The following is a 23,346-nucleotide window of genomic DNA, read 5'->3' as shown; positions in this document are numbered from 1 at the left end:
AAACAATTTTGAGCTTAAACCTCAATTAGTTTCTCTAATGCAACAAAATTGCAAGTTTCATGGACTTCCATCTGAAGATCCTTTTCAGTTCTTAACTGAATTCTTGCAGATCTGTGATACTGTTAAGACTAATGGAGTAGATCCTGAAGTCTACAGGCTCATGCTTTTCCCTTTTGCTGTAAGAGACAGAGCTAAAGTGTGGTTGGACTCTCAACCCAAAGATAGCCTGAACTCTTGGGATAAGCTGGTCACGGCTTTCTTAGCCAAGTTCTTTCCTCCTCAAAAGCTGAGTAAGCTTAGAGTGGATGTTCAAACCTTCAGACAGAAGGAAGGTGAATCCCTCTATGAAGCTTGGGAGAGATACAAGCAACTGACCAAAAAGTGTCCTTCTGACATGCTTTCAGAATGGACCATCCTGGATATATTCTATGATGGTTTGTCTGAATTAGCTAAGATGTCATTGGATACTTCTGCAGGTGGATCCATTCACCTAAAGAAAACGCATGCAGAAGCTCAAGAACTCATTGACATGGTTGCTAATAACCAGTTCATGTACACTTCTGAGAGGAATCCTGTGGGTAATGTGATGCCTCAGAAGAAGGGAGTTCTTGAAATTGATACTCTGAATGCCATATTGGCTTAGAACAAAATATTGACTCAGCAAGTCAATATGATTTCTCAGAGTCTGAATGGAATGCAAGCTGCATCCAACAGTACTCAAGAGGCATCTGCTGAAGAAGAAGCATATAATCCTGAGAACCCTGCAATAGCAGAGGTGAATTACATAGGTGAACCATATGGAAACACTTATAATCCCTCATGGAGAAATCACCCAAATCTCTCATGGAAGGATCAACAAAAGCCTCAACAAGGCTTTAATAATGGTGGAAGAAATAGGTTTAACAATAGTAAACCTTTTCCATCATCCACTCAGCAACAGACAGAGAACTCTAAACAAAATACCTTTAATTTAGCAAACTTAGTCTCTGATCTATCTAAGGCCACTATAAGTTTCATGAATGAAACAAGGTCCTCCATTAGAAATTTGGAGGCACAAGTGGGCCAGCTGAGTAAAAGGATCACTGAAATCCCTCCTAGTACTCTCCCAAACAATACAGAAGAAAATCCAAAAGGAGAGTGCAAGGCCATTGATATAACCATCATGGCCGAATCCAAAGAGGAAGGGGAGGACGTGAATCCCAAGGAGGAAGACCTCCTGGGACGTCCAGTGATCAATAAGGAGTTTCCCTTTGAGGAACCAAAAGAATCTGAGGCTCATCTAGAGACCATAGAGATTCCATTGAACCTCCTTATGCCATTCATGAGCTCTGAAGAGTACCCCTCTTCAGAAGAGAATGAGGATGTTACTGAAGAGTAAGTTGCCAAGTTCCTTGGTGCAATCATGAAGCTGAATACCAATTTATTTGGTAATGAGACTTGGGGAGATGAACCTCCCCTGTTCACCAATGAACTAAATGCATTGGATCAACTGAGATTACCTCAGAAGAAACAGGATCCTGGAAAGTTCCTGATACCTTGTACCATAGGCACCATGACCTTTGAGAAGGCTCTATGTGACCTAGGGTCAGGAATAAACCTCATGCCACTCTCTGTAATGGAAAAACTGGGAATCTTTGAGGTACAAGCTGCTAAAATCTCATTAGAGATGACAGACAATTCCAGAAAACAGGCTTATGGACAAGTAGAGGACATATTAGTAAAGGTTGAAGGCCTTTACATCCCTGCTGATTTCATAATCCTAGATACTGCGAAGGATGAGGATGAATCCATCATCCTTGGAAGACCCTTCCTAGCCACAGCAAGAGCTGTGATTGATGTTAACAGAGGTAAACTAGTCCTTCAATTGAATGAGGACTTGACGAATGGATTTTTGACGGTTTAGAAATTCACTAATAAAATCTCGTTGTAAAGTATAGTTTCTAAACCAAGCAATAATCCTTTCATACAAAAAGTTGTTTGTCACTAGTACAAACCCCTAAAATTTATAAACCGAAGTATTCAAACCTCGGGTCGTTCTCCCTAGGAATTACAATAAAGTGTCTTGTTATTGGTTATGGATTGTATTTTGGGGTTTTGGGATAAGAGACATGAAATGTAAATGACAATGAAAATAAACTAACAACTAAAAAGCACTTGGCAAGGTTGTGAGAATTAGAAGTCCTATCCTAGTTATCCTCCTCGATTGTGACCACAATTGTCCATTGCTACCACTTAGTTAACCTCTAATAATGGAGGAAAGTCAAGTGGATAAATCAACTTGATTCCACAAGTCCTAGCCAACTCCCAAGGGAAAGACTAGCTTTAGTGGTATCTAAATCAATTAGCAACTTCTAATTATCAATCAACAAGGACATTAGATAACTCAAGCGTCACTAATTACTCTACCATAGCCAAGAGGAACAAAATCTATACTAAAATCCAACCAAGCATTTCATCAAACACTTGGAAGGCATAAAAGAAAAGCAAAGTAAATTGATAACAAAAATAGAATCTAACAACAATTATGGCAATGAATTAATAACAACAATCAAAAGGAACACAATTATTATGAATTACCTCTAATTGAATTGAAAGAAAATAGAAGGAGCAAAAGTAGATCTACAACAAAACATAAGAACAACATAAAGGAAATTACAACAAAAGAATAGAAGAAGAATGAATGTAACAACAAGGAATTGAAAGGTAGAAGGAGATGAAAGCATGAATTAAAATCTAGATCTAAGATTATTGAACTAAACCTAATCCTAATTCTAGAGAGAAGTGAGAGCTTCTCTCTCTAGAAACTAACTACAAAGCTAAACTAAACTAATTGGCTAAAAGTATGTTGATTCCTCTTCAATCCTTGGCTTAAATAACATCAGAAATGAGTTGGATTGGGCCCACAAGGCTTCTAAAATCGCTGGCCACGTTTTGCTTTAAGTGAACCAGGTGGCAGCAACGGCGCGTGCGCGTACTATGCGCGTGCGCGCCACCATACGTGTAGCAACTATAGCAAATCTTATATCGTTTCGAAGCCCCGGATGTTAGCTTTCTAACCCAACTGGAACCGCATCATTTGGACCTCTGTAGCTCAAGTTATGGTCATTTAAGTGCAAAGAGGTCGGCTTGACAGCTTTCCGGTTCTTTCATTTCTTCATGAGTTCTCCAACTTTTCATGCTTTCTTTCTTCATTCCCTTGATCCAATCTTTGCCTCCTAAACCTTAAATCACTTAACAAACATATCAAGGCATCTAATGGAATTAAGGAGAATTAGATTTAGCTATTTTAAGACCTAAAAAGCATGTTTTCACTCTTAAGCACAATTAAAGGAGAAGTTATAAAACCATGCTATTTCATTGAATAAATGTGGGTAAAAGGTGATAAAATCCCCAAAAATCAATACAAGATAAACCCTACAAATGGGGTTTGTCAACCTCCCCACACTTAAACCAAGCATGTCCTCATGCTTAAGCCAAGAGAGAAACAAAGGGTATCAACATTTATTCAATGGAAACTAACTAAATGCAATCTACCTATATGCAACTATCTAAATGAATGCAAGTGCTTGTTCAAAATAAATCAATTCCCAAGAAACATATATGCACAAGGGCTAAGGACTAGCAAGTCTAATCCACAATTGAATTGAGTTATTAAATATTTTTACAAACTTGCATGAAGAATGATGATCATAGGTGAAAACATGTAATTGAGCATCAAACCCTCACCGGATGTGTTTGCACTCTATTCGCTCAAGTGTTTAGGGTTGATTCACTCAATTCTCCTCTATTTCATGCTTTCCAAGATTTGTTTTTCTTCTAACAATCAACATTTATTTCATGCATGCATACAAGTATCATGAGGTCTTTTCATTGGTTGTAATGGGGCTAGGGTCAAGGTAGGATCATATTTGGTCAAGTGAGCTTGAAATTTGAATCTTTGATAAGCTTAAACTTCCCACCTAACCTATGACATCCTATACAATTAAGTTCTAATCTAGCTACCCATTTTTCACCTTTTCACATACTCATACATTTTCTTTTCATTTCACAACTCATATGCATTGATCTTATTGAGCTTCACCTTGGGGCATTTTGTCCCCTTTTTATTATTTTTTTTTCTTCTTTTTTTTTTCTATTTTTTTTCTTTTCCATATTATTTTTCTTTTCTTTTTCTTATTTTTTTTCTTTCTATATACAAGAGCATCAATGCATAAGGTTTTACATTTGATCAATACATGAGTATGTACCCAATTCCCAATATTTTTAATAACAATACAAAATACCCTTTTATTCACCCAATGTCCCAAGGTTCCCACACTTGAATGATACTCACACACACTAGCCTAAGCTAATCAAAGATCCAAATTAAGGGACAATTATTGTTTTTCGCTTTAGGCTTGTAATGTGCTAAAATAAGAATAAGTGGGTTAAGCGTAGGCTCAAATTTGGCTAACAAAGGAAGATAAAAGGTAAGGCCATTTGGGTAAGTGAGCTAATGAAATGATGGCCTCAATCATATAAATGCATGAATACACAAAATAATGGACATAAAGAATCAAACAAATCAAGGATTACAATCATAGAAAGAGAATAGTGCACACAAGAAGGAAAAATAAGTGGTTATAAGATGTGACCACACCGTTAGGCTCAAATCTCACAAGCTTGTGTTCTTAGCTCAAAACATGTTCCACAATATATATAATTCAAGCAAGTTCTATGAAAAGTTTTCACTCAAATCAATTGACATGCCCTATAGATAGAAATCTTGAAAAATTCTCATTATCTTGACTAAGCTTATTGTGTATACATATGCAAAAATAAGAAAATGCAAGTAAAAATCCTAAAATCCTAAAATGAAATGCAAAAGTGTTGGGATTAGAAATTTGTCACCTAAAATCGCCGACCGGTCGGACGACCTCCCCACACTTAAAAGTTTGCACCGTCCTCGGTGCACTCAAAGATGAGCAAGGGGGTACGGCGACTCTCCGGATTGCTATGTGTTCTTTCTTCCGCTTCCATGGTTGCTTGTGGTGCATTCGTTATGAAAAACAAAAATATAACACCATAAGATGAGAAGATATAAAAGCAAGGAAGCATACATTGTTGGAATGAGGTAAATCACTAGAATGAGGTGAGTGAATTAGTGTGACATTAAGAAATATTAGGTGTGTGAATTCTAAATTGCGCGGTTTAGAATACACATTAGCATAAAAGCTATGTCACAAAAGAAGCATGCACTTCACTTATCCTAGTGTGCTTGAGATGCTTTAAGTAAGCTTGTAAGGTAAGACAAGCATTAGAGAAGCATGAAAGCATTCAAGTCAAACATATGGATGGATATAATCATGAAATACAATGCATTAAGGTAAATGCTCAACATTATCCATCAAGAGATTGCCTAATCAAAGAATACGGTTCAAATCACATGGTGGTTAGCTACAACATGCAATTCAAAAGAGTTATAAGCTCGAAGACAATTCTCATCACTTGGTATTTTTCAAAAGGTAAGCATGAAGAACTCAAAACCAAGTAACAAAATATAACCTCAATCATAGAATCCAACAAAGATTATCTAAAAACATTCATGCTAAAATAGCATTTAGGCAATAAGGGATATAGCAATGTATAGTAAACAAAGTCAGTACTCCAACACGTATAATGAAAAGAGAGAAAATAAAATGAAAGCTAAACGAAAACTAACTAATTAACTAACCAACTAACTAATTAACTAACTAAAATAAATGGTTATTCATGGTGTTTGGAAGTGTTGGATGAGGGGTAGAAGAAGGGAAGAAGAAAGGAGAAGGAAAGAATTGGAAAGAGGAGAAGAAAAGAAAAGTGGATGGGAGAAAGAAATCCGCGCGTACGCACACATGGCGCGCGCGCGTCGTTGGCTTATTTCGAGAGTGGCGCGTACGCGTCATGTGCGCGTACGCGCGAGTTGGTTTGTGCCAGAGGCACAACGTTGGCTCGGCGCAGGCACAACTCTCTGGAAAATGTATGGAGGTTGGAACTTCTCAATCCACGCGTACGCACGCATGGCGCGCGCGCGTGGATGGTCGGAAATGCTGTAAGTGCTCGTACGCGCCATGTATGCGTACGCGTGGATGGTGCTCTGTTTTTCAAAAATTTTTTTTTATGTTTTTGCACCAATCCAAGCATTCCAAACCTCCAAACAGCTACCAAAACACCATAAAACCTTATTTAACATACTTAAACTACCAAACATACTTAACTAACTAAACAAAATATGAAATTAAACTAATTCTACCAATATATACAAAAGAGAAAATGAAAGGATTTTACCATGGTGGGTTGTCTCCCACCTAGCACTTTTGTTTATTGTCCTTAAGTTGGACTTATGGGGAGCTCCTCTCAAGGTGGCTTGTGCTTGAAGCTATCCTTGAACATCCACCAATGCTTGAATCTCCAATAAGCTCCATTCTTCAATTTTAATATCTTCAAGCCTTGATGGAGTTCTTCACAAACCATGGGCTCCCAAAATTGATCCTCATATATTCCCGGATCCCATATCTTATTTCCACACCCATCTTCAAGTTGATTATCATTATTCCATTTGGGTGGCATGACCTTAGAATTCTCAATAAAGTGACCAAACATTCTCCTAGACCCAAACAATCTAGCTCTATGCCAAACCGTGCAATTAAGCTTTGAACATGCAACCATAATGAGCCTAGAATAATGTTTCCAACCACTAGCCATTTCCTTTTTGCTTTTAAAGCCACAAATATGTCTAAGTTGACCATCCGTCTCAAGCAAACCATATTCAAGGGGAATAATAAAGCTTGAGTATAAGGAATTTACCCACTTGAATGATAGAATGGATGGTGGTGGCTTGGGGAGAGGTATCTCCAACGTGCTAGCAAGCTTTACTCCCTTGTGTTCTTCCTTATTAATCTCCACCTCTTCATAAGCTTCTTCACTTCCAATCCTTTGTTCATCAATTTCATCTAACTCTTCCTCATCACTCAAATCATAAATGGGAGGTTGAGAGAAATCTACCTCCACATTGCTTTCTATCTCATTGGGAGAAGGTTCTTCAAATTCAAAGGATTCACCACCAAGATGGTTGGATGCATGATCTTCATCACCAAGGGAACTCAATTCTTGCTTCATTCTTTCCAAGTCTTCATTCAAAAATTGTTTTGGAGGTTGTGCACTTTCCTCCTCGACATCAAATTCAATCTTCTTGGATGGATTTTCTATGATTTTAGCTTCCCATGGAGGTTCCGCATCTCCTAGGTCTTCAACCACTTCTTCCTCTTCTTTAATGATCATAGGCTCCTCCAATTGTTCTAATACAAAGTGGCATTCCTCCTTTTCCACCGGAGTTTTCAATCTCTCCTTCATGCTATGCTCTTCTTGAGCCATGGGAGTTCCTTGAGTGTCCAAAAGTTGGGATGCTAACCGGTTTACCACCGCATCCAAGGCGGTCATGAATTGTTGCACATCCCTTGTCATCTCCTCATGTCCTTGAAGAAGAACACCAAGGGTTCCATCCATTAGAGGTTGGAGTGGATAAGAAGGTTCATTGTCTTGGAGAAAGGGTTCATTATAGGAAGGTGATTCTTCTTGGTGAGGTGGTGGTGTGTATTGAAGTGGTTCTTGGGAGTAGTAATCTTGGAATTGTGGTTCCATGTATGGCTCATATGGTTCAAAAGGAGGTTGGTATGGTAGGTAAGGATCATGGTCATATGGAGGTGTTTGTTGAAAATAGGCTTGTGAGTGTGGTTGAGGTTCATGTTGAGGATATGACTCATAGGCATATGGTGGTGGTTCTTGAAAGTCACAAGGAGATTCACCATAGCCATTGGATTGATATGCATCATAGAATGGCTCTTCTTCATAGTGCATTGGTGGAGGTTGTTGCCAAGAGGATTGATCATAAGCATATGGCTCCTCCCACCTTTGGTTATCCCATCCTTGACACACATCTTCATTGTAGCCCCCATTACCTACAACATAGTTGTAATCACACTCATAGCCAAAGTGAGAATTCATGATAGCAAGAGAAAATAAAAATAAAATCAAATAAGAAGCAAGAAAATTAAATCCTAAAAACTAGTAAGAACTAACAAAAGCAAACATATTCACACTATTCACATATATACAATAACCAATAACATAACACCATTGCAATTCCGCGGCAACGGCGCCATTTTGACGAATGGATTTTTGACGGTTTAGAAATTCACTAATAAAATCTCGTTGTAAAGTATAGTTTCTAAACCAAGCAATAATCCTTTCATACAAAAAGTTGTTTGTCACTAGTACAAACCCCTAAAATTTATAAACCGAAGTATTCAAACCTCGGGTCGTTCTCCCTAGGAATTACAATAAAGTGTCTTGTTATTGGTTATGGATTGTATTTTGGGGTTTTGGGATAAGAGACATGAAATGTAAATGACAATGAAAATAAACTAACAACTAAAAAGCACTTGGCAAGGTTGTGAGAATTAGAAGTCCTATCCTAGTTATCCTCCTCGATTGTGACCACAATTGTCCATTGCTACCACTTAGTTAACCTCTAATAATGGAGGAAAGTCAAGTGGATAAATCAACTTGATTCCACAAGTCCTAGCCAACTCCCAAGGGAAAGACTAGCTTTAGTGGTATCTAAATCAATTAGCAACTTCTAATTATCAATCAACAAGGACATTAGATAACTCAAGCGTCACTAATTACTCTACCATAGCCAAGAGGAACAAAATCTATACTAAAATCCAACCAAGCATTTCATCAAACACTTGGAAGGCATAAAAGAAAAGCAAAGTAAATTGATAACAAAAATAGAATCTAACAACAATTATGGCAATGAATTAATAACAACAATCAAAAGGAACACAATTATTATGAATTACCTCTAATTGAATTGAAAGAAAATAGAAGGAGCAAAAGTAGATCTACAACAAAACATAAGAACAACATAAAGGAAATTACAACAAAAGAATAGAAGAAGAATGAATGTAACAACAAGGAATTGAAAGGTAGAAGGAGATGAAAGCATGAATTAAAATCTAGATCTAAGATTATTGAACTAAACCTAATCCTAATTCTAGAGAGAAGTGAGAGCTTCTCTCTCTAGAAACTAACTACAAAGCTAAACTAAACTAATTGGCTAAAAGTATGTTGATTCCTCTTCAATCCTTGGCTTAAATAACATCAGAAATGAGTTGGATTGGGCCCACAAGGCTTCTAAAATCGCTGGCCACGTTTTGCTTTAAGTGAACCAGGTGGCAGCAACGGCGCGTGCGCGTACTATGCGCGTGCGCGCCACCATACGTGTAGCAACTATGGCAAATCGTATATCGTTTCGAAGCCCCGGATGTTAGCTTTCTAACCCAACTGGAACCGCATCATTTGGACCTCTGTAGCTCAAGTTATGGTCGTTTAAGTGCAAAGAGGTCGGCTTGACAGCTTTCCGGTTCTTTCATTTCTTCATGAGTTCTCCAATTTTTCATGCTTTCTTTCTTCATTCCCTTGATCCAATCTTTGCCTCATAAACCTTAAATCACTTAACAAACATATCAAGGCATCTAATGGAATCAAGGAGAATTAGATTTAGCTATTTTAAGACCTAAAAAGCATGTTTTCACTCTTAAGCACAATTAAAGGAGAAGTTATAAAACCATGCTATTTCATTGAATAAATGTGGGTAAAAGGTGATAAAATCCCCAAAAATCAATACAAGATAAACCCTACAAATGGGGTTTGTCAGGACTCCCTTGAGTTTAAAACTCAAGGACATCCTTCTATAAACATGAAAAGAGGCACAGTAAGCTTCTCTTAAAACAGAGTCAACCAGAGCCCCCACAGTTAAACTCTAAGTTTGGTGTTGGGGAGTCTCAACAATGCTCTGAACATCTGTGAGGCTCCATGAGAGCCCACTGTCAAGCTATTGACATTAAAGAAGCGCTTGTTGGGAGGCAACCCAATTTTTATTTAATTATATTTTTTATTAGTTATATGTCTTCATAGGTTCATGATCATGTGGAGTCACAAAAACAACTGAAAAAACTTGAAGAAAAATAAAAAATAGCAGAAGAAAAATCACACCCTGGAGGAAGGACTTACTGGCGTTTAAACGCCAGTAAGGAGCATTTGGCTGGCGTTCAACGCCAGAATAGAGCATGGATCTGGGGTTAAATGCCAGAAACAAGCAGCATCCTGGCATTCAGACGCCAGAAATGCACACTGAGAAAGAGCTGGCGCTGAACGCCAGAAACAAGCATCAATTCGGCGTTTAAACGCCAGAATTGCATGCAAAGGCATTTTACATGCCTAATTGGTGCAGGGATGTAAATCCTTGACACCTCAAGATCTGTGGACCTCACAGGATCATCTCAGGATCTGTGAACCCCACAGGATCCCCATCTTCCCTCCTCATAATCCTAGTTTTTTTTCACATCTTCTTCTTCATCTATTCTTTCTTCTTTTGCTCGAGGGCGAGCAACATTCTAAGTTTGGTGTGGTAAAAGCATAGCTTTTTTTTAAAGGGAAAACAAAAGCTTCCATCAAGGATCTATAGCTCAGTGGTAGAACATTTGACTGCAAATCAAGAGATCCCTGAGATACCTCAGGGGATACATTTTTCTCCATACAATTATTGGGAGCAACTAAGGGTGGAACATCAAGAGCTCCATCATCCTTCATGAAATTAGAGAAGATCAAAGAGCAATGAGGGAGGAGCAACAAAGACAAGGAAGAGACATAGAAGAGCTCAAGGACATCATTGGTTCCTCAAGGAGAAAACGCCACCATCACTAAGGTGGACTCATTCCTTGTTCTTAAATTTTCTGTTTTTCGTTTTCTTATGTTAAATGTTTATCTATGTTTGTGTCTTTATTACATGATCATTAGTGTCTAAGTGTCTATGCCTTAAAGTAGTGAATATGAATCCATCACCTCTCTTAAATGAAAAATGTTTTTAATTCAAAAGAACAAGAAGTACATGAGTTTTGAATTTATCCTTGAACTTAGTTTAATTATTTTGATGTGGAGACAATACTTTTTGTTTTCTGAATGAATGCTTGAACAATGCATATGTCTTTTGAAGTTGGTGTTTTAGAATGTTAAATATGTTGGCTCTTGAAAGAATGATGAACAGGAGACATGTTATTTGATAATCTGAAAAATCATAAAAATGATTCTTGAAGCAAGAAAAAGCAGTAAATACAAAAGCTTGCAGAAAAAAAAGAGAAAAAATGGCGAAAAAAATAGAAAGAAAAAGAAAAAACAAGCAGAAAAAGCCAAAAGCTCTTAAAACCAAAAGGCAAGAGCAAAAAGCCAATAACCCTTAAAATCAAAAGGCAAGGGTAAATAAAAAGGATCCAAGGCTTTGAGCATCAGTGGATAGGAAGGCCTAAAGGAATAAAATCCTGGCCTAAGCGGCTAAACCAAGCTGTCCCTAACCATGTGCTTGTGGCGTGAAGGTGTCAAGTGAAAACTTGAGACTGAGCGGTTAAAGTCAAGGTCCAAAGCAAAAGAAGAGTGTGCTTAAGAACCCTGGACACCTCTAATTGGGGACTTTAGCAAAGCTGAGTCACAATTTGAAAAGGTTCACCCAGTTATGTGTCTGTGGCATTTATGTATCCGGTGGTAATACTGGAAAACAAAGTGCTTAGGGCCACGGCTAAGACTCATAAAGTAGCTGTGTTCAAGAATCAACATACTGAACTAGGAGAATCAATAACACTATCTGAACTCTGAGTTCCTATAGATGCCAATCATTCTGAACCTCAATGGATAAAGTGAGATGCCAAAACTATTCAAGAGGCAAAAAGCTACAAGTCCCGCTCATCTGATTGGAGCTATGTTTCATTGATAGTTTGGAATTTATAGTATATTCTCTTCTTTTTATCCTACTTGATTTTCCGTTGCTTGGGGACAAGCAACAATTTAAGTTTAGTGTTGTGATGAGCAGATAATTTATACGCTTTTTGGCATTGTTTTTAGTATGTTTTTAGTAGGATCTAGTTACTTTTAGGGATGTTTTTATTAGTTTTTATGTCAAATTCACATTTCTGGACTTTACTATGAGTTTGTGTGTTTTTCTGTGATTTCAGGTATTTTCTGGCTGAAATTGAGGGACTTGAGCAAAAATCAGATTCAGAGGTAGAAGAAGGACTGCTGATGCTGTTGGATTCTGACCTCCCTGCACTCAAAGTGGATTTTCTAGAGTTACAGAACTCAAAATGTCGCGCTTTCAATTGCGTTGGAAAGTAGACATCCAGGGCTTTCCAGCAATATATATAATAGTTTATACTTTGGCTGAGTTTAGACGACGCAAAAGGGCGTTGAACGCCAGTTCTAAGCTGCAGTCTGGAGTTAAACGCCAGAAAAACGTCTCAAGCCAGAGTTGAACGCCAGAAACACGTTACAAACTGGTGTTCAACTCCAAGAATGACCTCTCCACGTGTAAACTTCAAGCTCAGCCCAAGCACACACCAAGTGGGCACCGAAAGTGGATTTATGCATCAATTACTTACTTCTGTAAACCCTAGTAGCTAGTTTAGTATAAATAGGACTTTTTACTATTGTATTAGACATCCTGGATTGTATTTTTGATCCTGTGATCACGTTTTGGGGGCTGGCCTCTCGGCCATGCCTGAACCTTTCACTTATGTATTTTCAACGGTAGAGTTTCTACACTCCATAGATTAAGGTGTGGAGCTCTGCTGTTCCTCATGAATTAATGCAAAGTATTACTGTTTTCTATTCAATTCAACTTATTCCGCTTCTAAGATATCCATTCGCACCCAAGAACATGATGAATGTGATGATTATGTGACGCTCATCATCATTCTCACTTATGAACGTGTGCCTGACAAACACTTCCGTTCTACATGCAACCAAGCTAGAATGAGTATCTCTTAGATATCTAATACAGGGGACCGAGTCCGAGTTATTAGTATCTTCGTGGTATAAGTTAGAACCCATGGATGGCCATTCCTGAGATCCGGAAAGTCTAAACCTTGTCTGTGGTATTCCGAGTAGGATCTGGGAAGGGATGGCTGTGACGAACTTCAAACTCGTGAGTGCTGAGCGTAGTGACAGATGCAAAAGGATAGTAAATCCTATTCCAGTATGATCGAGAACCTCCAGATGATTAGCCATGCCGTGACAGAGCATTTGGACCATTTTCACAGAGAGGATGTGATGTAGCCATTGACAACGGTGATGCCCTTACAGAAAGCTTGCCATGGAGTGGAGTAGGATTGATTGGATGCAGACAGCAGAAAAGCTGAGGTTCAGAGGATCGAAAGCATCTCTATACGCTTATCTGAAATTCTCACCAATGAATTACATAAGTATTTCTATCTTTATTTTCTGTTTATTTATTATTATTTTCGAAAACTCCATAACTATTTGATATCCGCCTGACTGAGATTTACAAGGTGACCATAGCTTGCTACCAACAATCTCCGTGGGATCGACCCTTACTCACGTAAGGTTTTATTACTTGGACGACCCAGTGCACTTGCTGGTTAGTTGTGCGAAGTTGTGAAGTTATGCTTGGACCATGGTATTGTGCACCAGTTATTGGCGCCATTGCCAGGGAGAGAACGAACAACAAATTTTAAAACCTCAGAGTAACAATTTCGCATACCACGTGACCTGCGCGATCTGCATAATTAACAGAAAATGCTGGGGGCGATTTCGGGCCGCGTTTTGACCCGGTTTTCGGCCCAGAAACACAGAATAAAGTTAGGGAACATGCAGAGAATCAACACACATCAACACACATTAAGATACATTCACATTAGGATAGTTTTTAGGTCTTCTCTACATTCATAGTTAAGTAGTTTTATGCTCTTGGATATTGAAGAAGTCATTACCTCCGTTGAAGATATTATTCTAGTTTGTTTACTTTGTCCTTTACTCTTCCATATCCTTATTTACTTTATCTAAGAGTTACAATTGGATTATTTTTCATGAATTATTAGTGCAGAGAATTACTTTTCCTTTTAATTAATTTTAAATCCTTATTTTATTTAAATTCATCATGTCTTCTTATATTTTTATGAGCGCTATATTAATGTCAATGGAGTAGATTCCATACTTGACATGGGGGTTGATTAAAAAGAGACACTTGAGTTGGAAGGCTTATGTGTTGATTAATCTGTACGTTGTTGGCTAGTTCTGTATTTACTAACGCTAGACCTTCCTAAGGGAGATGACTAGGATTTGCGAATAAGGGTTAGCTTAATCACTTGACTTTCCTTTATTTAGTAAGGGTTAACTAAGTGAAAACAACAACCTCTTTAATACTACACCTAAGAGATCCCAACAAGGATAGAACTTCCAATTAATCATTCCCCCAGTCAAGGCTTTTTAATTAGAATATCAATAATTATTCTTAGTTTATTTTTATTGCCTCAATTTACAATTATTTGATTTCTCATTATTCAACTCTCAAAACTTTCGGAAAATTCCTAATTAATAAAATAGCATACTTTCTCGCAACTCGTTGGGAGACGACCTGGGATTCATACTCCCAGTATTTTCATTCTTAATTAATTGTTGTGACACCTTTTTAAATTGGTGAGGCGGATCTTAGCTGGTTAAGAGCTATACGTGCAACGCTATTCTCTTATTCCATAATCTCTTAATTGGCCTAGCTTCTATCACGCACCAACGAACATCATAAAATTTTGAAAATTAAGCACAATTAAATCTATCCACTACCAATTGGCAAGGATCACAACTCAATTAACACATATAAATCATGAAAACTTTAATGCATTAATAAAAATTTAAAATTAACAAGATCCATAAACCAACAAGGTAAGAGAAAATAGCTAACAAAGTTTCTAAATGAAATTAAGCTAGAGAAACTACAATTAAAGCAACAAAGGAGAAATTCAACAAGATCCAAACTAGGAATTGAGATCAAATGTAATCGAAATGCACTAAAACCTTAGAGAGAAGGAAGAGTTTCTCTCTCTAGAAATCTAGGAACAAAAACTAGTTAAAATTAAGTAAATGTGTATATCCTTGTGTGCTTCCATTCCCCCTTTAATTTTTGGCCTTTCTCCCTTTAAAATTAGGTTGATTTTGGCCCAAGAAAGGTCCAGAAATCACTGGCACGTGCAATTCTAAGAAAATCACGCGCTTCATGTCACACGTACACGCGAACCATGTGTACACATAAGCCAAGCAGATGCGTGAGCGCCAGATCTTCAAAACTTCAATTCTTTAAGTTTCTTCCATTTTTGCATGCTTTCATTCCATCTTCCAATCCATTCTTGTCCTATAGATCCTGAAATTACTCAAAAAAACGTATCACAGCATCGAATGATAATAGAAGAGAATTAAAAGTTAACATCTTTAAGGCTTAAGAAGCATGTTTTCAACTACAAAACATAATTAGGAATAAATCATAAAAGCAGGTAATTAATATGAATAAGTGTGAAAAGAGTTGACAAAATCCACTTAATTCAATCCAAAATAAACCATAAAATTATAGTTTATCAATCTCCCCACACTTAAACATTATCATGTCCTCATGCTAAACATTAGAAGACCAAAAGAATAAAGGGAATGGTAAGACTTATGAAATGCAACCTATCTATATGAATGCAACTAATGCCACTATTGAAAAATGCTTCTGCCCACTAAGTTACAAATAAATCAATCTCCAAGAACATATGTGAGCACATAGGACCAAGGTAGTATGGTGATCAACAAACAACTTCCACTAACTTGATTTTCAAAGCAAAATGTAAACAAACTTGCAAGATGAAAGCTCATGAAAGCAAGAAATATAAAATTGAGCAATCGAACCCTCACCAGAAGTGTTTGCGCTCTAATCTCTCTAGTGTTTGAGGGTTAATTCTCTACATTCTCTTCGAATGTTGATTTATAAAACTTGTTTTTCTTCTACCAATCAACAAGTATTCAATACATATATACAAATATCAAGAGGTCTTTCCAAGGGTTGTAATGGGATCATGGTCAAGGTAAGATTGTATTTAGTTAAGTGGACTAAAATTTGAATATTTGATTAAACTAAACTTTCCACCTAACCTAACACAACCTATTTAACTATTATGCAAAGCCTAACTACCCATTATTCACCTCTTTTCCACATATTAATGCATTCTTTCAATTTGTCCCCTTTTTATTACTTTTCTCTCTTTTTATTTTTATTTATTTATTTTTTACACATGTATAAATAGTTAATGCATATGATTTCTCTTTTGATGCATGAATGTGTACTGATGAGCGGATAATTTATATGCTTTTTGGCATTGTTTTTAGTATATTTTTAGTATATTTTAGTTAGTTTTTATTATGTTTTTATTAGTTTTTAAATAAAAATCATATTTCTAGACTTTACTATGAGTTTGTGTATTTTTCTGTGATTTCAGGTATTTTCTGGCTGAAATTGAGGGACCTGAGCAAAAATCTGATTCAGAGGCTGAAAAAGGACTACAGATGCTGTTGGATTCTGACCTCCCTGCACTCGAAATGGATTTTCTAGAGCTATAGAAGCCCAATTGGCGCGTTCTCAATTGCGTTAGAAAGTAGACATCCTGAGCTTTCCAGCAATATATAATAGTCCATACTTTGCCCAAGATTTGATAGCCCAAACCGGCGTTCGAAGTCAGCTTAAGAATTTTGGCATCAAAACGCCAGAACTGGCACAAAAGCTGGAGTTAAACGCCCAAACTGGCACAAAAGCTAGCATTTAACTCCAAGAAAAGTCTCTACACATGAAAGCTTCAATGCTCAGCCCAAGCACACACCAAGTGGGCCCGGAAGAAGATTTCTGCATTAATTACTTATTTCTGTAACCCTAGGGTACTAGTTCTCTATAAATAGGACCTTTTACTATTGTATTTTCATCTTTGATAAGTCTTATGCTATCTTAGACCATGGAGGCTGGCCTCATGGCCATGCCTAGACATTGTTTTTTAACGGTGGAGTTTCTACACACCATAGATTAAGGTGTGGAGCTCTGCTGTTCTTCATGAATTAATGCAAAGTACTATTGTTTTTCTATTCAACTCAAGTCTATTTCTTCTCCAAGATATTCATTCGCACCCAAGAACATGATGAATGTGATGATTATGTGACACTCATCACCATTCTCACCTATGAACGCGTGCCTGACAACCACTTCCGTTCTACATGCAAACAAGCTTGAATGTGTATCTCTTGGGTTTCTAATCTAAGATTAGAACATTCGTGGTATAGGCTAGAATTATTGGCGGCCATTCCTGAGATCCGGAACGTCTAAACCTTGTCTATGGTATTCTGAGTAGGATCTGGGAAGGGATGACTGTGACGAGCTTCAAACTCGCGAGTGTTGGGCGTGTGACAGACGCAAAAGGATCAATGGATCCTATTCCAACATGATCGAGAACCGACAGATGATTAACCGTGTGGTGACAGCGTTCATAGAACATTTTTACTGAGAGGACGGGAAGTAGCCATTGACAATGGTGATGCCCAACATAAAGCTTGCCATGAAAAGGAGTATGAATGATTGGAAGAAGGCAATAGGAAAGTAGAGGTTCAGGAGGAACAAAGCATCTTCATACGCTTATCTGAAATTCCTACCAATGAATTACATAAGTATCTCTATCTCTATCTTTATTTTATGTTTCATTTATCTTTAACTATCAATCCTCCATAACCATTTGAATCTGCCTGACTGAGATTTACAAGATAACCATAGCTTGCTTCAAGCCGACAGTCTCCGTGGGATCGACCCTTACTCACGTAAGGTATTACTTGGACGACCCAGTGCACTTGCTGGTTAGTTGTGCAGAATTATGACAAAGTGTGATTCACGTTTGAGAGCTCCAAGTCTTTGGCGCCATTGTTGATGATCACAATTTCGTGCACCAAGTTTTTGGCGCCGTTGCCGGAGATTGTTCGAGTTTGGACAACTGACGGTTCATCTTGTTGCTTAGATTAGGTACTTTTCTTTTTATTTTTCCGAATTTTTAAGAATAAATTCTAGAGTTTCAAGTTGATGTTCTTATCATCACAAAAGCTGATTGATTCTCATCAATTTAGCTGCTGAATGTAATGTCCTGCTGAAGCTTGGCTAACCATGTCTAATCTTTTTAGACTGAAGCTTTAGACTAACATTGCATGATTCCTGGAATTCTTATTAAAAGTTTTGAATCTCTTTATTCTCTTTTCCATATAATTTTCGAAAAATCACAAAATTTTTTTTTATAAAATCATAAAATCAAAAATATTTTTATGTCTCTTGTTTGAGTCTAGTGTCTAATTTTTAAGTTTGGTGCCAATTGCATGTTTCTATTTTTCTTGCATTTTTCAAATATATGCATTATGTTCTTCATTGATCTTCAAGTTGTTCTTGATGATTTCCTAGCTCTGATCTTTAAATTCTCTTGTTTTGTGTGTTTTGTTGTTTCTTACATGCATTTTCAAATTGTTATAGTCCTTAGTATACAAACTTCTAAGTTTGGTGTCTTACATGCATTGTTTATTTGATCTTAGTTGCATTTTTTATTGTTTCTCATCATTAAAAATTCAAAAATATTTTTAAAATTGTGTCTTTTCAAGTCAATAATACAGATAATTGAAGATTCAGAACATGCAGTAGAGGAATTAAACAGAAAAAGCTGGGCGTTCAAAATGCCCAGTGAAGAAGGAAAACTGGCGTTTAAACGCCAGCCACGGTACCTGGCTGGGCGTTTAATGCCCAAAAAGGTAGCATTTTGGGCGTTAAACGCCAGAATGGATGTCATTCTGAGCGTTTAACGCCAGGATGACACTAGAGGGAAGATTTTGTTTTTAATTCAAATCTTTTCCAAATTTTCATAATTTTTCAAAATCAAATCTTTTTCAAATCATAACTTTTCAATCATATCTTTTCAAAATCAATTTCTTTTCAATTTTTTTATTTATTATTATTTTCGAAAATCCTTGCTACAATTAGTGATTTAATTCAAAATTTTCAAGTTGTTACTTGCCTATTAAGAAAGGATCAAATTTTAAATTCTAGAATCATATCTTCTAATTTCTTGTTAGTCAAGTAATCAACTTTAATTTTAAAACTTTCTCTTTTTAATTTGATTTTCAATCATATCTTCTCAATCATATCTTTTCAATCACATCTTTTTCAAAATTAATTTTCAATCATATCTTTTTGATTTCTAATTTCAAAATATTTTCAAAAATCACTTAATTTCTTTCCCAATCTTAATTTTTCGAAAATCTCAATCAAATTTTCAAATTTATTTTTATTATTTTAAAAATCTTTTACTTTAATTTCGAAAATTCTTCCCCTCTTCTCACATCCTTCTATTTAAAGGACTAACACTTCTCCTCAAGGTGCAATTCAAACTCTATCCTTCTTGATAAGTTCGAATTCTCTTCTATCTACCTTCTCCTTCTATTCTTCTTTTCCTCTGACTCTTCAAGGAATCTCTATACTGTAACATAGAGGATTCCATACTTTCTTGTTCTCTTCTCTTTCATATGAGCAGGAGCAAAGACAAAAGCATTCTTGTTGAGGCTGATCCTGAACCTGAAAGGACCTTGAAGCGAAAGCTAAGAGAAGCTAAAGTACAACTCTCTGTAGAGGACCTAACAGAGCTTTCAAACAAGAAGAAGCCATGGCAGCCAAAAACAACAACAATGCCAACAATGCAAGGAAGGTGCTTGGTGACTTTACTGCACCTACTTCCGACTTCTATGGGAGAAGCATCTCAATCCCTACCATTGGAGCAAACAACTTTGAGCTTAAGCCTCAATTAGTTTCTCTAATGCAACAGAATTGCAAGTTTCATGGACTTCCATTGGATGATCCTCATCAGTTCTTAGCTGAATTCTTGCAAATCTGTGACACTGTCAAGACCAATGGGGTTGATCCTGAGGTCTACAAGCTTATGCTTTTTTCCCTTTGCTATAAGAGACAGAGCTAGGACATGGTTGGACTCACAACCTAAAGAAAGCCTGAACTCTTGGGAAAAGCTAGTTAATGCCTTCTTGGCAAAGTTCTTTCCACCTCAAAAATTGAGTAAGCTTAGAGTGGAAGTCCAAACCTTCAGGCAGAAGGAAGGTGAATCCCTCTATGAAGCTTGGAAAAGATACAAGCAATTGATCAGAAGGTGTCCTTCTGACATGCTTTCAGAATGGAGCATCATAGGTATCTTCTATGATGGTCTGTCTGAACTGTCCAAGATGTCATTGGACAGCTCTGCTGGAGGATCTCTTCATCTGAAAAAGACGCCTGCAGAAGCTCAGGAACTCATTGAAATGGTTGCAAATAACCAATTCATGTACACCTCTGAAAGGAATCCTGTGAATAATGGGACAAATCAGAAGAAAGGAGTTCTTGAAATTGATACTCTGAATGCCATACTAGCTCAAAACAAAATATTGACTCAACAAGTTAATATGATTTCTCAGAGTCTGTCTGGAATGCAAGCAGCAACAGGCAGTACCAAAGAAGCTTCATCTAAAGAAGAAGCTTATGATTCTGAGAACCCAGCAATGGAAGAGGTGAATTACATGGAAGAACCCTATGGAAACACCTATAATCCTTCATGGAAAAATCATCTAAATCTCTCATGGAAGGATCAACAGAGACCTCAACAAGGTTTCAACAACAGTAATGGTGGAAGAAACAGGTTTAGCAATAGCAAGCCTTTTCCATCATCTTCTCAGCAACAGACAGAGGATTCTAAGCAGAGCCACTCTGACTTAGCAACTATAGTTTCTGATCTAATTAAAACCACTCAAAGTTTCATGACTGAAACAAGGTCCTCCATTAGAAATTTGGAGGCACAAGTGGGTCAGCTGAGTAAGAAGATTACTGAATTCCCTCCTAGTATTCTCCCAAGCAATACAGAAGAGAATCCAAAGAGAGAGTGCAAGGCCATAAACACGTCTCACATGGCCGAACCTGGAGAGGAGGAAGAGGCAGTGATCTCCACTGAGGAAGACCTCAATGGATGTCCACTGGCCTCTATGGAATTACCTGATGAGAAACCATGGGAATCTGAGGCTCACACATAAACCATAGAGATTCCATTGAATTTACTCCTGCCATGCATGAGCTCTGATGAGTATTCTTCCTCTGAAGAGGATGAAGATGTTACTGAAGAGCAAGTTGCTAAGTACCTTGTAGCAATCATGAAGCTAAACGCCAAGTTATTTGGTAATGAGACTTGGGAGAACGAACCTCCATTGCTCACTAAAGAACTGGATGACTTGACTAGGCAGAAATTACCTCTGAAGAGACAAGATCCTGGAAAGTTCTCAATACCTTGTACCATAGGCACCATGACCTTTGAGAAGGCTCTGTGTGACCTAGGGTCAAGCATAAACCTCATGCCTCTCTCTGTAATGGAGAAGCTAGGGATCATTGAGGTACAAGCTGCAAGAATCTCACTGGAGATGGTAGACAATTCAAAGAAACAGGCTTATGGACTTGTAGAGGATGTCTTGGTAAAGGTTGAAGGCCACTACATCCCTGCTGATTTCATAATCCTAGAGATTGGGAAGTGTATGGATGAATCCATCATCCTTGGCAGACCCTTCCTAGCCACAGCAAAAGCTGTAATTGATGTTGACAGAGGAGAATTGATCATTCAAGTGAATAAAGACTCCCTTGTGTTTAAAGCTCAAGGATATCCCTCTGTAACCATGGAGAGGAAGCATGAAGAGCTTCTCTCAATACAGAGACAAACAGAGCCCCCACAGTCAAACTTTAAGTTTGGTATTGGGAGGCCACAACCAAACTTTAAGTTTGGTGTTGAACCCCCACATTTAAACTCTAAAGTTTGGTGTTGGGAGGTTCCAACATTGCTCTAAACATCTGTGAGGCTCCATGAGAGCCCACTGTCAAGCTATTGACATTAAAGAAGCGCTTGTTGGGAGGTAACCCAATCTTTAATTATCTATGTTAAATTTCTATTTTCTTTTGTTATTTTATGTTTTCTGTAGGTTGATGATCATGTGAAGTCACAAAAATAATTGAAAAAGCAAAAACAGACTGAAAAACAGAATGAAAAATAGAACACCCTGGAGGAGAAACTTACTGGCGTTTAACGCTAGGAATGGGCAAGAAGCTGGCGTTAAACGCCAGAAATGGGCAGCAGCCTGGCGTTTAACGCCAGGATTGGCAGCAAGGGGCATTTTTACACGCCACTTGGTGCAGGGATGAGATATCCTTGACACCTCAGGATCTGTGGACCCACAGGATCCCCACCTACCCCACCTCTCTCTCTCTTCTTCACCCATTCACCAATTACCTCAATACCTCTTCCCCAAAAACCCCTCACCTATCAAATCCCACCATTCTCTTCACCATTCACATCCATCCTTCATAAAACCCCACCTACCTCACCATTCAAATTCAAACCACTTTCCCTCCCAAAACCCACCCATACTGGCTGAACCATACCCCCCTTTCCACTCTTATATAAACCCATCTTCACTCCTTCATTTTCACAGAACATACACACTACTTCTCCCCCTTGGCCGAAACACTAAGCGCCCTCCATCTCCTCTATTTCTTCTTCTTCTACTCTCTTCTTTCTTCTTTTACTCGAGGACGAGCAAACCTTCTAAGTTTGGTGTGGTAAAAGCGTTGCTTTTTGTTTTTCCATAACCATTTATGGCACCTAAGGCCGGAGAAACCTCTAGAAAGAGAAAAGGGAAGGCAAAAGCTTCCACCTCCTAGTCATGGAAGATGGAGAGATTCATCTCAAGGGTGCACCAAGACCACTTCTATGAAGTTGTGGCCAAGAAGAAGGTGATCCCCGAGGTCCCTTTCAAACTCAAAAAGGGTGAATATCCGGAGATCCGACATGAGATTCGAAGAAGAGGTTGGGAAGTTCTCACCAACCCCATTCAACAAGTCAAAATCTTAATGGTTCAAGAGTTCTATGCCAATGCATGGATCACCAAGAACTATGATCAAAGTGTGAACCCGGACCCAAAGAATTGGCTTACAATGGTTCGGGGGAAATACTTAGATTTCAATCCGGAAAATGTAAGGTTGGCATTCAACTTGCCAATGATGCAAGGAGATGCACACCCCTACACTAGAAGGGTCAACTTTGATCAAAGGTTGGACCAAGTCCTCATAGACATTTGTGAAGAGGGCGCTCAATGGAAGAGAGATTCAAGAGGGAAGCCGGTTTAACTAAGAAGGCATGACCTCAAGCCCGTGGCTAGGGGATGGTTGGAGTTCATCCAATGCTCAATCATTCCCACTAGCAACCGGTCTAAAGTTACTATAGACCAGGCTATCATGATCCATAGCATCATGATTAGGGAGGAAGTAGAAGTTCATGAAGTTATATCCCAAAAACTCTACAAGGTGGC

The 23,346-nt window shown here is 37.9% G+C and overlaps 1 non-coding gene across 1 annotated transcript; it reads right to left on the bottom strand.

Moving 5' to 3' along the window:
- Window positions 1-292: 292 nt before the first annotated feature.
- On the bottom strand, window positions 293-400 carry LOC148572031 (small nucleolar RNA R71). The gene has a single exon (XR_015908035.1). It is a non-coding gene; the product is annotated as a small nucleolar RNA R71 (small nucleolar RNA).
- Window positions 401-23,346: the final 22,946 nt, after the last annotated feature.

This window comes from Arachis ipaensis, chromosome B3, assembly GCF_059453495.1.
Source record: "Arachis ipaensis isolate K30076 ecotype BB chromosome B3, ASM5945349v1, whole genome shotgun sequence".
Classification (NCBI taxonomy): Eukaryota; Viridiplantae; Streptophyta; class Magnoliopsida; order Fabales; family Fabaceae; genus Arachis; species Arachis ipaensis.
Note: the sequence above shows the minus strand (reverse complement) of the source record. Positions and strands in the feature narration are given on the sequence as shown.